The sequence below is a fragment of the Stegostoma tigrinum genome, chromosome 3 (assembly GCF_030684315.1).
Source record: "Stegostoma tigrinum isolate sSteTig4 chromosome 3, sSteTig4.hap1, whole genome shotgun sequence".
NCBI classification, from domain to species: domain Eukaryota; kingdom Metazoa; phylum Chordata; class Chondrichthyes; order Orectolobiformes; family Stegostomatidae; genus Stegostoma; species Stegostoma tigrinum.
The window spans coordinates 33,220,632-33,238,052 of record NC_081356.1 but is presented as its reverse complement, the minus strand read 5'-3'; the positions used below and the strand labels follow the sequence as shown (position 1 = coordinate 33,238,052).

At 43.1% G+C, this 17,421-nt stretch overlaps 1 protein-coding gene across 1 annotated transcript in view; it reads left to right on the top strand.

The window, feature by feature from the left end:
• The window catches only part of LOC125451198 (glutamate receptor ionotropic, NMDA 3A-like), a 160,294-nt gene that overhangs the window by 80,899 nt on the left and 61,974 nt on the right, over nt 1-17,421 (top strand). The gene's annotated exons all lie outside the window — the stretch shown is intronic.

Sequence of the window (17,421 nt, the reverse complement as noted above, 5' to 3'; positions counted from 1 at the left end):
ATTCGACCAAAAAATGTTGGAAACTTAGAAACGGGGACATTGCTGCACTTAGCGTCATAATTTCACCATTCAAACCAACAACCAGAGTAGGGCCGCCAGGAAATCCATTGGCAGGAGATTACAGTGGTTCAAGGAGAAGGAGAGGCTAACAGTGGCAGTATGGAAAAAAAGATTGAAACAGCTGAGAATTTTAAAATTGAGGTATTGTTGGATCATTAGTCAAAATTGATTTTTTGTATGAGACAGCTGTCCTGTTAAGAGAGGCTCAGTAAATTAGGACAATATTCTTCGGAGTTTTGAAAATGCAAAATCTCCTCGTTGAACCATTCAAGACTTTGAAGAGGCTTGCAGAACTGATACTGAGAAGTTGTTTGTCCTTCCTGCAGAACTATGAACACATAGAACATAACAGCACAGTACAGGCCCTTCGGCCCTGAATGTTGCGCCGACCTGTGAAACCGACCTGAAGCCCATCTAACCTACACTATTCCATTATTATCCATATGTTTATCCAATGACCATTTAAATGCCCTTAAAGTTGTCAAAACTACTACTGTTGCAGGCAGGGCATTCCACCTTACTATTCTCTGAACGAAGAATCTACCTTGACATCTGTCCTACATCTATCACCTCTTAATTTAAAGCTATGTCCCCTCATGCTAGTCATCACCATCCGAGGAAAAAGGCTCTCACTGTCCACTCTATCTAATCCTCTGATCATCTTGTTTGTCTCTACTACGTCACCTCTTAACCTTCTCTCCAACGAAAACATCCTCAAGTCCCTCAGCCTTTCTTCATAAGACCTTCCCTCCATACCAGGCAACATCCTGGGAAATCTCCTCTGCACCCTTCCCAATGCTTCCATGTCCTTCCTATAATGCGGCAACCTGAACTGTATGCAATGCTCTAAGTGCAGCCGCACCAGAGTTTTGTACAGCTGCAACATGACCTCATGGATCCAAAACTCAATCCGTCTACCAGTAAAACCTAACACACCGTATGCCTTCTTAACAACTCTATCAACCGGGGTGGCAACTTTCAGGAATCTATGTACATGGACTCCGAGGTCTCTCTGCTCGTCCACACGACCAAAAATCTTAGCATTAGCCCAGTACTCTGTATTCCTGTTACTCCTTCCAAAGTCAGTCACCTCACACTTTTCCACATTAAATCCATTTGCCACCTTTCAGCCCAGCTCTGCAGCTTATCTATGTCCCTCTGTAACATGCAACATCCTTCTGCAGGATCCATAACTCCACCGACTTTAGCGTCATCTGCAAATCTACTAACTCATCCTTCTACACCCTCATCCAGTTCATTTATGAACACGATAAACAGCAGTGGCCCCAAAACGAATCCTTGCGGTATCCAACTAGTAACTGAACTCCAGGATGAACACTTCCCATCAACCACCACCCTCTGTCTTCTTCTTCTTCAGGTGTATTGTCTTAAAATAGCAGGTTTACCATTCAGGACTGAGATAAAGATTAATTTCTTCACAGTATACATTGATGCCACTTTCACTCGGTGGCCCCGTTTCTAAGTTTCCAACATTTTTTGGTCGAATTTGGCTTTCCCCCATGCATGGAAATTTTGAAGCCAATGAATCTATTGCTCATAAGGAAACAAATTACCAAATAAGACCAGAATCCAAAGTCAGAAATACAGAAGAGTTGAGAAAGTGAATTTTGAGGTTGATGGATAGGGTGGTAGTCAAACAGTTCCGTTTTGTACATTGATAGTGTGTGGGTGTCGCTGGCTAAGCCAGCATTCATTGCCTATCTTTAATTGCACAGAGGGCAGATGCTGCGGATTTGAAGTCACAGGTAGGGCCAGACCAGGTCAGCATAGCAGTTTCCTTCCCTAAAAGGACATTAATGAAACAAATTTTTTTTTGACAATCATCCATGATTTCATGGTCATCATTAGACAGATTTTTATTGATTTCCAATTCCATGATTTCAAAGGTAGCATTTGTACCAAGGCTCTGAAAACACTACACAGATCTCTGAATTAGTAGCCATGGGTTAGTACCTTTAGGTCATCACTTTCCTTCAGTATGGCTGGTCTAGTTCAGTATCTGGTCAATGGTGTCTCCTCGCCCTACCTGGATATCGACAATGGTGGATTGAGCAATTGTAGTGCCTTTGAACATTAAGGGCCATTGGTTAGATTTTCTCTTGCTGGAACTGTTCATTGCCTCACACCATGTGGCACAAATGTTCCTTGCTATTTGTAAGCCCAAACCTAGCCATTGTCTAGTTTATCCTATGTATTGCTCAGAACTGTTTCAGTATCTGCGGAGTCGCAAAGTGATACTGAACAATGTGTAATCATCAAGCATCTCTAAAAGGAGTTGCAAAGTACTGAGCAATATGCAATCATGAAAGCATCTCCAAATCTAACTTTATGGTGCAGGAAGCTAATTGATGAAGTAGCTGAAGATGTTTGGACCTTGGACACTAACCTGAGAAACTCCTGCCACGATATCTTAGGTGAAGTAATTATCTTAAACAATAGTAACTATCTTGCATTGTGCCAGATATGACTCTAACTTCCCATATTGACTCCAGTTTGGTAGGATTCTTGTTGCAACTCTTGAGTCAAGTACTGCCTTTATGTAAATGATAGCCACTCTCACCTCACCTCTGGAGTTCAGCTCTTTTGTCTACATTTGAATCATCACTGTAATGAGGCCAGGAGCCATGTGGTCCTGGCAGATCACAAACAGACCATCACTGAACAGGTTATTCTTTTGCAATTTCTATTTGATAGCACTGTTGACCACCCGCTCATTTACTTTGATGAAAGAGAGTAGATAGATACGATTAATTAGCTGGGTTGAATTTGTCTTGGTTTTCGTGCATGGGCCAATTTTCCACAATGTCAGATAGATGTCAGTGCACTGGAACAGCTTAGGGAGGCCCACTTCTGGAGAACAAGCCTTCAGTACTATTGCCAGAGCCCATAGTGAACTGAACTGGTTGAACACCAATGATGCAGGTGCCTTCAGGAGTAGAAGAAGAGAAATAATTTATTTTTCACCTCTTTTTGGGCTTCCCCATCATCAAGGTATGGAGACTCCACCTTCCATTGGTTGTTTATTTGTCCACCACAATTCCCGATTGGATATAGTGGGACTGCAGAGCCTAGATACTATCCATTGATTGTGGGATTACTTAATCCTGTGTATATCATGCCTTTTCCACAGTTTGGTACTCAAGTAGCCAGTATTGCATCTTCACCACAATTCCCGATTGGATGTAGTGGGACTGCAGAGCCTAGATACTATCCATTGATTGCGGGATTACTTAATCCTGTGTATATCATGCCTTTTCCACAGTTTGGTACTCAAGTAGCCAGTATTGCATCTTCACCAGACTGAATCCTCATATTTAAAGATGCCTGGCATGCCCTCCTGCACTTCACATTGAATGAGGTTTGAGCTCCCAGCCTGATTGTAATACCCTGCGGGGCTTAGAGCTGGGGCTAGGTGTAAAGCTGGTTGTAGAGCTGGAGCTGGGTGTTGGGATGAACCTAACTTGTTGACAGCAATATTGAGTCCAGAAGGCTGTGAAGTGTCAAATGCAATGATGAGGTGTTGTCTTTAAGACTACATTCAGTATCACTGGAACACTAGTAGGTTACAAACACAAGGGGCAGCATGAGTATAAGGTGCAAATTTGAAATATAAAGCAACCATATGCTCAGGATCACACTTGCAGACTGAATGTGATGTTTCCACAAGTCATAAGTCAGTCTGGAGTGGGATATATGCTGGATCATGGGGTGACAAATTGTAGTCGAAAACCATACTGCGGCTGATGACAAACACTGCTTCATGGATGCCCAGTTTTGAGTTACTGGATCTGTTTGAGCTCTGTTCCATTTGGCATGGTTGGAATTGACAGATTTTATAGACTCATGACAAATCAAAGAGATGGAAAGCAGACGAAGTTGAGGAAGAGGATCGGCTACAATCATATTGAATGGTGAAACTGGTTGAGGGTCTACATGGTCTACTCCTGTTTCTATTCGTTATGCTATCCCAGGACCTACTCTGGACTGAACATGAGGCTAAAACATCCGACTGCTCTTGTTGCTTTTGTGCAAATCTTGTTGAGGGCTGTTCTCAATTTATAGATGAATATTGGACGATGCTAGCAAATTCTGGAAGATCGCAGCTGCTGCAACTTATCAGGAGTGTCAATCTTTATGGTGGAATTAAGCAACTAACTTCTTTGTCATTGAGAACAAATTTTCCAATTCAAATGAATAATGATTTTTTTCAATTATTTTCAATCTAAAATACTATCAGTAAAGATCACTAAAAGCTAGCTTTCACATTTCGAAGGTAATAGAGAAGCAATAGAATGTTGGCCATTATTTCAAAGAGAATGGTGTTCAAGCATACAAAGGGCTTAATAAAACTGTACAAATCACTTGCCAGAACACAGCTAGAATATTGTATTTTGATTCCTTTATCGAAGGCCGGATATTCTGGTATGGGAGGCAGTTCAAAGAAGAATATCACTTTTGGATGGCACCGTGGTTAGCATTGCTGCCTTATAACACCAGGGACCCGGGACAATTCCAGCCTCAGGTGACGGTCTACATGGAGTTTGCACATTCTCCCTGGGCCTGAGGGTTTCCTCCGGGTGCTCCAGTTTCCTCCCACAGTCTAGAGATAGGCAGGATTAGGTAGATTAGCCATGGGGAATGTTGGGTTATGGGGAAAGGTTGGGAGAGTGGATCTGGATGGGATAGTTTTTGGAGGATAGGTGCAGACTCAAAGAGCTGAATGGCCTGCTTGTGGACAGGGTAGTAGAAAGGAGGGGATTCTTTTTCCTTTGACCTGTGCAGGAGACAACATCCTCCGACACAGCCAATAGTCACTAGTAACAACTCGAGTCATGGGTGTATCCTAGGTGAAAAAGGAAAAAAAGTGAACGATTTCTGTCTCCACAAGGATTACGAGCTTACCCTGACTGCTTACCGTCAAAGAGCACAGTTCAATTCAACTCTGCCACTGCATATTCATCCCACCAAGGCTCATTGATTACAACTTTTGTTACTGCACGCATCACGTCCACCCAACAGTCCTCACCCACACCATCTTTGAGGACCTCTAACCCTTCTTGCCATGTGTTTTCTACGTACTCTTTGGGGCTTCCTCACAACCTCTCCTGCTGCTCCATCACAACCAAATGCTTTTCCATCCACTTCCATCAGCCCTTCCCTATGTCTCAATGCAGGGGGAGAAAAACCTTTTTTCAGTGCAACACTGCAGAATGGTACCTTCACAGCTCTGACTGACGACCCCCAGACTAATTGCACTTGACCTGCAGGACTGACCATGTCCCAGTCCCCAAAAAGAAAGAACACGGATCTCTACACCTGTAGGACCAGGTAAAAGACCATGTTTTTAAGTTTAAAAAAAAACAAAGATTTATTTGCTTCTCAATGTGCTGTCCTCAACTTTAGAAAGAGCAAACAGACTGACTTATGACTTTGTGGAAACACCGCGTTCAGTTTGCAAGTGTGATCCTTAAGCATGTGGTTGCTTTACATTTCAAATTTGCACCTTATACTCATGCTGCCGCTCGTGTTTGTAATCTACTAGTGTTCCAGTGATACTGAATGTAGCCTTAAAGACAACACCTCATCATTGCATTTGACACTTCACAGTCTTCTGGACTCAATATTGCTGTCAACACGTTAGGTTCACCCCAACACCCAGCTCCAGCTCTACAGCCAACACTACACCTAGCCCCAGCCCTAAGCCCTGTAGGGTATTCACCATCTCCCCAAACCTCCCCCTCACTGAGGACAAACGGTCAGTCCTCAGCAAAGGACTTACCTTCATTCTCCTGCACCCGCACATCAATGAATTTTGTTCACATTTAGATGTCAAACAGTTTTTCAGCCTCCTCCGCGCCTACTTCTTTAACCAGGAATCTAACCCACCCTCTGCAGACCTCTTCTCCCACCTCCAACAAACCTCATCCTCCTGGACACCACCCCACTCCCTCCTACCCTCCCTCGACGTCTTCAGCTCTAACTGCTGTCGCAATATTGATCGCCTCAATCTCTCCACCCCTCTCACTCACTCCAACCTCTCCCCCACAGAACGTACAGTCCACTGCTCCCTCCACTCCAGCCCTAACCTCACCATCAAACCCGTTGACAAAGTCAGCACAGTAGTGGTATGGCACACTGACCTTTACTTTGCTGAGGCCAGGCACCAACTTTGACACCTCCTCCTGCCACCCCCTCGATCATGATCCCACCCCTGATCACCAAACCATCATGTCTCAGACTGTTCATAACCTCATCACCTCAAGTGACCTCCCCCCACAGCCTCCAACCTCATCGCTCCCAAACCCGCTCCGCCCGTTTCTATCTCCTTCCCAAAATCCACAAACCTGACTATCCCAGCCGACTCATTGTCTCTGCCTGCTCCTGCCCCACTGAACTCATTTTCACTTAACTTGACGCTGCTCTGCACGCCCCCAAGCCGGTCGAAGAATTCCCCACCTACATTTGGGACACCACCCTCCACCTCCTCCAAGACTTCCAATTCCCTGGTGCCCAACACCTCATCTTCACTTTGGACATCCAATCCCTGTACACTTTTAGCACCGTGCAGATGCCCTAAAATCCCTCCACTTCTTCCTCTCCCTCAGGCCTATTGTGAGATATAAATTCATGTGCTCACAATCACAAAGTCAGGAGACAAAGTCTTGGAAACAAGTTACTTGCGCTTTATTACGAGTCTGCAGAATCGGGTGCCTCCCACTGCCTGAGACACACACAGGTCAGGGAGTCGCCCCTTTTTATACATCATTTTATCCATCTATGTCCTCCCCTTTTGGCTCTGTCCAATCTGAGCTCCAAGGTGCACAATCTTCCCATGTCGTCCCTTGTCCCACCCTCTTCATACATTGCATGTTATGTTAATGAAGCAGTCTCGTAAGCTTGGGTGTGAAAGTTAATATGCATTGTCTCATTAAGCATGCGCTTTAACTATGTCTATGGTGCAAAGCAAAACTTTGCAGTTTGAGTCCAGTTCATTCTGGTTTCTAACTGCTTGGCCTTCACTCCCTTATCTTATCACTCAGCTCAGTACCAGATGTCTTTGTTCAAAGCTGCAGTAATTCTTTACTGCAGTTTACTCATCCCTATCCCTCACACTATCCAGTCCCCCTTCACCGACACCCTCATTGGCTTAACTGAACACGTCCTTACCCTGAACAACTTATCCATTAACTCCTCCCACTTCCTACAGACTAAGGGGGTGGCCATGGGCACCCACATGGGCCCAAGCTGTGCCTGCCTCTTCATAGAATACGTGGAACAGCCCCTTTTCTGCTGTTACACTGGCATTATCCCCCACCTCTTCCTCCGCTACAGTGATGACTGTATCGGCACTGCCTCATGCTCCCACGAGGAGCTTGAACAGTTCAACAACTTTACCAACATCTTTCATCCCAACCTCAAATTCACCTGGACCAACTGTGATATGTCTTTCTCCTTGCTGAACCTCTGTCTCCATCTCTGGCAATTGTTTTGAAACCAACATCTATTTCAAGCCCACCAACTCCCACAGCTACCGAGACTACACCTCCTGCCACCCAGCTTCCTACAAGAATGCGATTTCCTACTCCCAATTCCTCTGCCTCCGCTGCATCCGCTTCAAAATAGGGTGTTTCACTCCCAAACATCCCAGATGTCTTCCTACTTCAAGGTTCATAACTTGCCCTCTCCAATGATCAGAAAATGCCCTCAACCACATTTCTTGCAATTCCCACACTTCTGCCCTCACACTCTCCCCCAACAAAAATAAAGACAGAATCACCCTTGACCTCACATATCACCCTAACAACTTCCAGGTCCAGCATTTTATTCTCGGCCACTTGCGCCACCTACGATCCAACCTCACAGCTAAAGAGATATTTCCCATCCCACCCTTCCTGCCTTTCGTAGGGGCTGCTCTGTCCGTGGATCTCTCGTCCACTCCATACACCCCACTAACCCCACCACACCTGGCACCTTTCCCTAGAACTGCAAGAAGTGCTACACCTGCCCCTACACCTCCCCCCTCACATTCAATCAAGGCACAAAAACAAACCTTTCACATCAGACAGGTTTTCACCTGCACATCTGTCAACTTGGTCTACTGAATCCGCTGCTCCTGATGTGGCCTACTGGACATTGGTGAGACCAAGCATAGACTTGGAGACCGTTTCATAGAGCATCTGTGCTCTGTTTACGACAAACATCACCACCTTCCGGTTCCCAACCATTTTAACTCCACCACCCACACCCTCGGTGATATGTCCATCCTGGGCCTCCTCCAGTGTCACAATGACATCATCCACAAACTGGAAGAGCAACTCATCATATTCCACATCGGGAACCTACACACTGATGGTCTAAACATAGAATTCACCAGTTTTAAAATCTCCCCGCCCCTGGCCTCATCCCATGTCCAACCCTTCCTCTCATCCCTGCCTCCTTGACCTGACACAACCTGTCCATCTTCTCTTCCACCTATCTGCTACTCCCATCTCACTAACCAATCCCCTCCACTGTCTTCCTGCATTCACTTATCAGCATCCTACCTACCTCCCCAAACCCCACCGCTCTTCTGACTATTTATTTCCCAGCCCTCTTACCCCTCCCCATTTCTGAAGAAGGGTCCCGACCCGAAATGCCAAGTTTTTTGCTTCTCTGATGCTGCCTGGCCTGCTGTGTTACTCAGGCTGTATACTGTGTTGTTTCTGACTCCAGCGTCTTGCTCTCTCTGAGATTTAATCCTTTGCCTCCACGCTGTTCTCTGTATTTATTCCCCTTTTGTTGTTTCACCGCAGTGATCTCTGTCATGTTTTGTCTTTATCCCATCATGTTGCCTTCAGATGGTTTTATGTCACATTTCAAGTCTCATTCGGATACAAACTTTGCATCTTCACAATCTCCATTATCACTTGCTTTGGCTGCTATAACATGAAATCTTTTGTTGTTTACTCTTCTCTGACTACCATTCTATCTCAGACATTCTCATTTGTTCTTCCTGAATTATTAACCTACACTAGTAGCCATACAAAACATCATATGACAGTGGGCTTTGGTGAGAGAGATTCCTGTGTACAACCTTGTGTTAAGCTTGAGTGTTGCAGTGATTGGAATGAGGTCAGCCAGCTGGACCTCATAGAATATGAGTTCCCCGATTGGGGCTGTTAATCTGGCCCAATCGGGGAACCCTGGCTGACATATTAAAAGTGGAGTGTTAGAGAGGTTTACACTCTGGTAGTTGACTCTGAATGAGGCAATATTAAAGTCAAGGACTGTTCATTTGTAAACAAAGAGTGACTTGGTGACGGATATCACCCTCTATGGAGGTATTTGACGTGCAAATTGTTAGCAGTATGTTAAGTAGAAAGGTAACAGGGGAGGCAGTACCCAGTGGTGTTACCTCTAGAGTGTTAATCCAGAGACCCAGGTAATATTCTGGGGATCTGGGTTCCAATCTCACCACAGCAGATGGTGGAATTTGAATTCAATAAACAGATCTGGAAATAAGAGTCTAATGCTGACCATGAATCCATTGCAGAAAGACACATTTGGTTCACGAATGTCCTTTAGAGAAGGAAACTGCCATCCTTACTGGGTCTGGCCTATGTGACTCCAGATCCACAACAACATGGTTGACTCTTAAGTGCCCATTGGGCAAGTAAGGATAATCAATAGATGCTGGCGTAACTAGTGACACCCTCATCACATGAATGAATAAGAAAAAAAATCACACCAACAGGCCTAGACCCAGAGGTTCATGATCCAAGGTAAGCTCTTTGGAGATCCACCACCATGACAACTGCAAACAAAAACTGAAACTGCTGCAAAACTCAGCAGGTCTGGCAGCATCAGTGGAGAGAAACCAGAGTCAAATGACCCTATGCAAATGATGAGTTTTTGCATCATTTGCATCATATAGATTTCCATCAACCACATTTGGTTACTTCCCAAGTCATAGACAATATATCAAATGACTCATGAATGAAATTCTGGAGCCTATGGGGCCTCTATTTGAAAGAATTGAACAAATGTGTACAAAAGCCTACACCACCTCCCTCCCACCGCCCCCCCCCCCTCCCCCAACCCCCTGGCAACCAACATAGGAAAGAAATTATAGCTATCCAGATGTTTTAAAAAGTGCCTCCACCTTTCAATATAAAAGTAAGGGCAGACAGCTGAGCTGATAGAAATCTTCGAAGTTGTGAAGGGATTTGACAGGGTAGATATTGGGCTGAATTTGATGAGCTGCCTGCAGCAAGGAAGACAGGTAGCTGGATCCATAAATTAGACCCATACAAGTAACCCCAGTTTGTCTACCAATCCCCTACCCTCTGCGCAAGTTACAGGCTGGATGCAGAAGCTGTTGGTGGGCTAGCTCCCATTTCAGGCATTTGAAGGCAGCGGATGCCAAATTGAGGGCTTCATCCAATGAACTGGGAGATTTGTGATGTAGTAGCTTCAATCAGTAAAACAAGGGTGTTCCTCATGGTCTTGTGCCAATCTGGAGACCCCTCACTCCCACACTGCGCCGCCTCCCTCACATCCACCCTTCCTTCCCCTGCCCACTCCAACGTCTCCCCAATCAGGCCCCGTCGAGATCGCAGATTTACTTGGATGTCAGGGTCCAACACTGAATGCCAGCTCCTCAGCTTCCCTGGAACAGCAATTACAACTACCCCTGCTGCTGGCATTGCTGGTGTGCAGTTCAGCAGCTTCATGCAGTGGTCATCCTCCTGGATCTGGATGGATGTTCTGTCTCGTGCTGATTGAAGGGCCATCACTTGAGAAATTAAGCTAGATTGAGCTGGCTAAGTGGAGGCTAATGTCAGAAATTTAATGTGGAGTATAGGTTAAATGTTTCCTTGTACCATGATCATCAATACAATTATTGGCCAATTAAATCTCTCAGTAAATAAACACAATTAAATCCACTATTTATTTTCGGGGAAACTTCTGTACTTGGAGATTGATGATGATAGTGTGGACCTCACTAGTGCGCAGCAGAGTTGCGATGATTTGCACATAAAGGGAAGCTTGGATGAGGATTCAAGCCATTTACAGCCAGTTAAGTACTGTATAATCACTGTTGCACATAAATGCACAGCCAACTCATGCACAGCAAGCTCTCTCAAACAAATGATCTGGCCATCAGTGGTGAAATTATGGGCTTTGCATCAAGCAAAACCCCATCATTCATGTGGGATCTCATCAAATCCTGCCGTCACCGTCCAGAGCAAGTTAAACGGAGCTACTCTGAAAATAAAACAGTCACTTTGAGTAGTTGCTGCACAGAATTGTTTTTATTCCACATGATCCTCAATCATAAAAACAAGGAGCTCTGTAAATCAGTGTCTGTGAGTTGAAATCTCTGTAGTCAGCGAAGGATCAGCCTCTACAAATGTGATCATTCCAGAGAGTGGGACTTGAACCTGCAGTTTCCTGCCTCTAGGGTAGCAAATGCCACCCACTGAAAAAAACTGACTAAATTAAACCCAGTAATGATTTCGAATGCAACTTTAGAATACTAAATATTATCTGCTGCTATGATCCATATGAAACAGGTCTTATTGCCTTCTGATCACAAACGTGTACATTCAAGTTTCACAAAAAGAAAATCAGTAGCTTCACATCGGGCCATAACAACGTGAATATTTTTCAGTTTTAATGATCCAGCCACTGTTCAGAGAAGCATCTTAAAACACTTCACAAGGGAATATAAGACCAGTGGTTGCCCACGAATGGTGCAAGGATGGAAGAGTGACAATGTTTTGAGAATGGATGGATATTTATTGAAAGTGGTGTGGGAAGGTGGGTTTCAAAAGAAAGTTGCAGAGATAATCATTTCCAGGAAATCAATATCACAAAGTCAGATGTTGAAGTGTTGATCAGCCATCACATGAAAGGAAAGGATTCTGGCCTTCCTGTTATGTCCCCTGCATAATGTTCAATTACATTGAGGTCAGTGGAACTAAATATTGAGTCAGTGACCCAGTAAAATAGCACTTGCTTTTCATTTGTGTTGAAAATGAATTTTTCACATCTAAAATCAGAAGAATTAATGTAGGGCATGATGAGCAAGTTGCAGTTTACCAAGTCCCCATGACTGGAAAATCTACACCATTGTAGCTGCTTAGTGACAATTGCTACTGTACATTCATAAAATGAATTGGAAGATTTTTAAGCAGCTGGTGCTTTTTTTCCCTAAAGAAACGAAACAAGCTACTATGATTAAATGTCAGAGATAGTAAGAACTGCTGATGCTGGAGTCAGAGATAACAGGCAGAAATGGGCCTTCTGAAGCAGGGTCCCAAACTGAAACGTCGATATTCCTGCTCCTCTGATGCTACCTGGCCAGCTGCATTCCTCCAGCTCCACACCGTGTTAACTATGATTAAATGTGTTAGATTGGGCAGTCACAAATGTTGCTTAAAAAGCTACAAGCCAGCTGACTTTCTAAATGTACATGAAAGAAGAGAAGATCCCAATTGATGAAGGTACTGTGTATGTGCCAAAGGAAGTTGATATGTAAAACTCAAAGACACTTCACGTTGTTTTCATAGTCCTTCATCTCTAACACACCGGTGACTCAGTTGCCATTTTGAATCAAACATTGTGGGTTCAGTTCCCACTCCAGGGCCTACAATCTCCGTTGAATCTAGGTATAATTCTACCAGAAGAGTATGAAGGGAAAGTTGGGCTGATACTTTCCACATGAGGTGTAAAATCCTTGTCTACTGTCTTAGCTTTATGGAAAAGATTCCATGGCACTATTTTAAACAGCATCTTGACCAATATTCATTCCCCTCAAATCAACTGAGGTAGGATGAGTGGGTTCATTCACTATTTTTTTGGTGGGATTTTGCAGATTGCACCTCAAAGTAGCTGATTTGCTATAAAGGGCATTGGCCATTGCTAGAATTGTGCTAGGGAATTTCTAAGAGCAATCTTTCCTTAAGACAAGCTTTCAACTAGATTTCCAACTGTAAAATAATGTTCCTTGAAACTGAAATCCACAGAGCTGAAAGACTTCAATATCCTGTGCCCTCCAGTCAGCTCTTGTCCTGTACAATCTTCTGCTTTAGGGAGGAACTACTGATTCATTGAATCCTGTGGTTAATGTGTTCACCACTCCTTTCTCTTGCCCCAGCCCACTTCCCTACACTCCTGTGGTTGAGGTGATCTGACCTTGATTCCACTTTCCTACCTATCTATAAGCCTGGACTCTCCTTTTGATCAAAAATCTAACTCCACCTTGGATAAATCCAGTGACCCAATGAGTAGTGTTCTGTTAAAGAGAATTCCAAATCATTAGCAGTGCTCAGAATAAATTCTACCTCACCTCAGTCTTAAATGGGAGGATGTTTGTCCGTTTAAAAACTTAATTAGTGCTAATAATATCTATTAGTTTTCATTCTAACAGTAGCTGTGGTTTGTCATTTTGGACAGTGATAGCTTGGAGAAGTATGTAACAAGAGTATCATTGTCAATTACTTCAATTTGTAACTGGTTTTGGCAAGGATCATTGGAAAACTGCAATGCTATCTTTTTAAGGTTTGCTTGCACTGCAGCCCTGATTGAGGTCTTATCAACGTTGACTACACTTGAATCTTTTGTGGTTTTCAGTAGCAATATGACTTAAAGCTGTTTTCCACATGTTGTGCCAGATGTGCAGCACCGGAAATGAGCCCATTGCTTGAAAAAGTTGTCCAAATTCTCTGTCAAGCCTTGTCTGAAAAGTTTGTGAAAGCAAGCCTGTACTTTGTGCAAAAATCTACCAATTACAAAAAGTGTAAGCTGGACAAAACCAGATTGCTCCAAAATGTACAAAATCAGAACCAGCACCTACCAGTAGACCAATAAATCAGATTTCACTTTCACTTCAAAAAGGTATCAGTCAAAGCCAATGGCTGCTCTAAATCCAAGCAATGAAGTACTACACTAACCTTTTTCTCCAGGTCCATTGAGTGATCATCTTGCTTCTTCACAAAATGCACTCTTTGAAAAGTCATTATGAACATACTAAAACAAGAGCATCAAAATTAAATAGTTCCCCAAATTAACTCATGACATCAACAGTTGTGTTGCTAGGAATGGCTCCCAAAATATTGCCTGAATACAGTTTGCTTCTTTCCCATTGGGCTTGAGCATTCTGTTTTCTCTCAAATGCAGTCTTCTAATTACCAATCAGATTTTGGATGAAAGAAATCATAATTCCAGCAGCTTTTATCAGGTAACATCTGCGCTAAGGTTCAATAGGAGATGGGGAGCTGTCTTTTAGTATGGATCTTTTGGTTGGGAGTGAGTGCTGTTCGTAATGGAACATTAAAGATATACTGTAGAGCTGGGTGTGTCACTGTATTCGGTTATTTAGGTAATTGCTTCAGAGTGCAATCTGTATGTGTTTTAATTGAAAATAATTACAGAAGAATACATAAACAACAGCTTGCATCGATAAAGCACCTTTTAATGCTATAAAATTCTCAAGGTGCTTCGCAGAATTAGCAAACGAAAGTGGGTAATGCACACAAAGGTTTCTTGCAACAAGTAGCCAAAGATTTTAATCCAAAAGTCAGCTTTTAGGGGTTATGTTTTAAAATATATTCCTTCATAGGATATAGGCACTGCCAGCATTTATTGCCCATCCCTGTTTGCCCAAAGGGTAGTTAAGGATCAACTACATTACTGTGGGTCTGGAGTCATATGCAGGCAGTTTCCTTCCTTAAAGGACATTAGTGAACCAGATGGGTTTTTCTTCCTTGCAATTGACAGTGGTTTCATGGCCATCTTTTAAAGTCTTAATTCAGACTTTTAAAAGAAATTGAGCTCAAACCTGAGTCCACAGAACACTACCTAGCTCACTAGATTAATACCACTAGGCCATCACTTCCCTGCTAGAAACGTCTTAAAGTGGGAGAGGGTGGTGGAGCTGCTTATGTAGAAAATTCCAGAGCTTAGGGGCCCAGGCAGTTGAAAACACAGCCATGTGTGGGAGGGACAGTGAAAATTGAGGATGCTCATGGAGACACACAATCAAGGTAGTGTAAACATCTCACCAAGCTGTGGAATTACAGAAAATTACAAAATGGGAAAGGCTGATGCTAGGGAGGGTTTTGAAAACAAAGATAATCTTTTTTATATCAAGAGATTTGTAAGAATAATAGCGTTATAACAGTAGTAGGAGCTTTTAATTTTCCAAACATTTACTGAGACTGCCATACTAAAGGTGAGGAATTTATTAAATGTTCAAAATTTTTTTCTTCATTGATATGTAAATGTAACTACTAGAGAAGGAGTAAAACTTGACCTTCTGTTGAGAGATAAGGCAGGGCAAGTGGCTGAAGTATTAGTAGGGGAACACTTTGGGACTCGCGATCATAATTCTATTAGTTTTAAAATAGTCATGGAAAAGGATAAGCCTTCCATAAAAGTTAATGTTCTTAATTTGAGGAAGGCAAGCTTTAATTGCATGAGACAAGAACTTTCAAAGATTGATTAGACTAGACTGCTCGCAGATAAAAGGAACAACTGACATGGGAGGCTTTCAAAAGTGTGATAACGAGAGTTCAGCAGCATTATGTTCCTGTTTAAAGTGAAGGGTAAGGCTGGTAAGACCATGGGAGGGTGCAATAGATGAATAAAGCTATTATGGTTTCAGCCAAGAATAAGGAAGAACCATATATTCTGTATAGACAACTGGGATCAAATGAATCAGAGATAATGGGAACTGCAGATGCTGGAGAATTCCAAGATAATAAGATGTGAGGCTGGATGAACACAGCAGGCCAAGCAGCATCTCAGGAGCACAAAAGCTGACGTTTCAGGCCTAGACCCTTCATCCTCTCTGATGAAGGGTCTAGGCCCGAAACGTCAGCTTTTGTGCTCCTGAGATGCTGCTTGGCCTGCTGTGTTCATCCAGCCTCACATTTTATTATCTTGGGATCAAATGAATCTCTTCAAGAGCATAACGGATGCAGAAACATTAGGGGAAAATCAGGATGGAAAAGATGGAATATGAGAAGCTTGGCAGATAAAGTTAAGGATAATCCAAAGAGATTCTATAGATACCTTTAAGAGCAAAAGAACAACCAGAAAGTGAATAGGATCCCTTAAAGATCAACAAAGTTGACAATGTCATGAACCTCAGCAGATGGGAGACATACAAAATGAAAATTTCACGTCAGTTTTTACTGTGCAGAAAGAAGTGGAGAATAGAGAACTTGGGGAAATAAATATTGATGTTTTGAAAACAGTTCACGCTGTCGAACAGGAAGTGCTGGAGGTCTTAGAAAATATAAGTATAGATAAATCTCCTGGACCTGATCAAGTGTCACCCTGTACACTGTGGGAAGTTAGTTAAGAAATTGCGAGGACCTTAGGAAACATGTATGTAACATCTATAAAAGTGGGTGAGATTTCTGGAGGTCTGGAGGGTAGTTAATGTTATTCCTTTATTTAAGAAAGGCTATAAGGAGAAGACCGGGAAATATAGACCTTAGAGCCTGATGTCAGTAGTGGCTAAGTTGTTGGAGGTGATTCTGAAAGATAGAGTTGTACTTGAAGAAACGCGGACTGATTAGCGATAGTCAGCATGATTTGCACAAGGGAATTCGTGTCTCACAAACTTGATTGAGTTTTTTGAGGAAGTATCCAAAAAGATTGAGGAGGGCAGAGCAGTAGACTTTGCTTACTGGGACTTTACTAAAGCCTTTGACAAGCTTTCCCATGGTTGATTAATTAGTAAAGTCAGATCACGTTGTATTCAGGGTGAGCTTGCCAATTGGATACAAAATTGGCTTGACGGTAAGAGACAGAGAGTGATGGTAGAGGGTTGTTTTTTTGGACTGGAGGCCAGTGACCGGTGGTGCTCCACTTCTGTTTGTTTGTCATTCATATAAAATATTTGCATGAGAATGTAGGAGGCATGGTTAGCAAGTTTGCAGATAACACCAAACTTTATGGTATAGTGGATAGTGAAGAAGGTTATCTGAGATCACAAAACAGATCTTGATCAATTGGGTCAATGGGCTGGGGAGTGGCAGATAGAGTTTAATTTGGGTAAATGCGAGGTATTGCATGTTGGTAAAACAAACAAGGGGGGGACTTGTACAATTAATGTAGGATTCTGGGTAGTGTTGTAGAACAGAGGGACTTAAGGGTTCATGTAGAGATAATGATTAAGAAGGCATTCAGCATGTTTGCCTTCATTACATAGACTATTGAGTACAGGAACAAAAACAGAAGTTGCAGAGAAAGCTCAACAGGTCTGGCAGCACCTGTGAAGAAAAATCATAGTTGACATGTTGAGTCTGGTGACACTTCCAAGAACATATCTGAGGAAGGGTCACC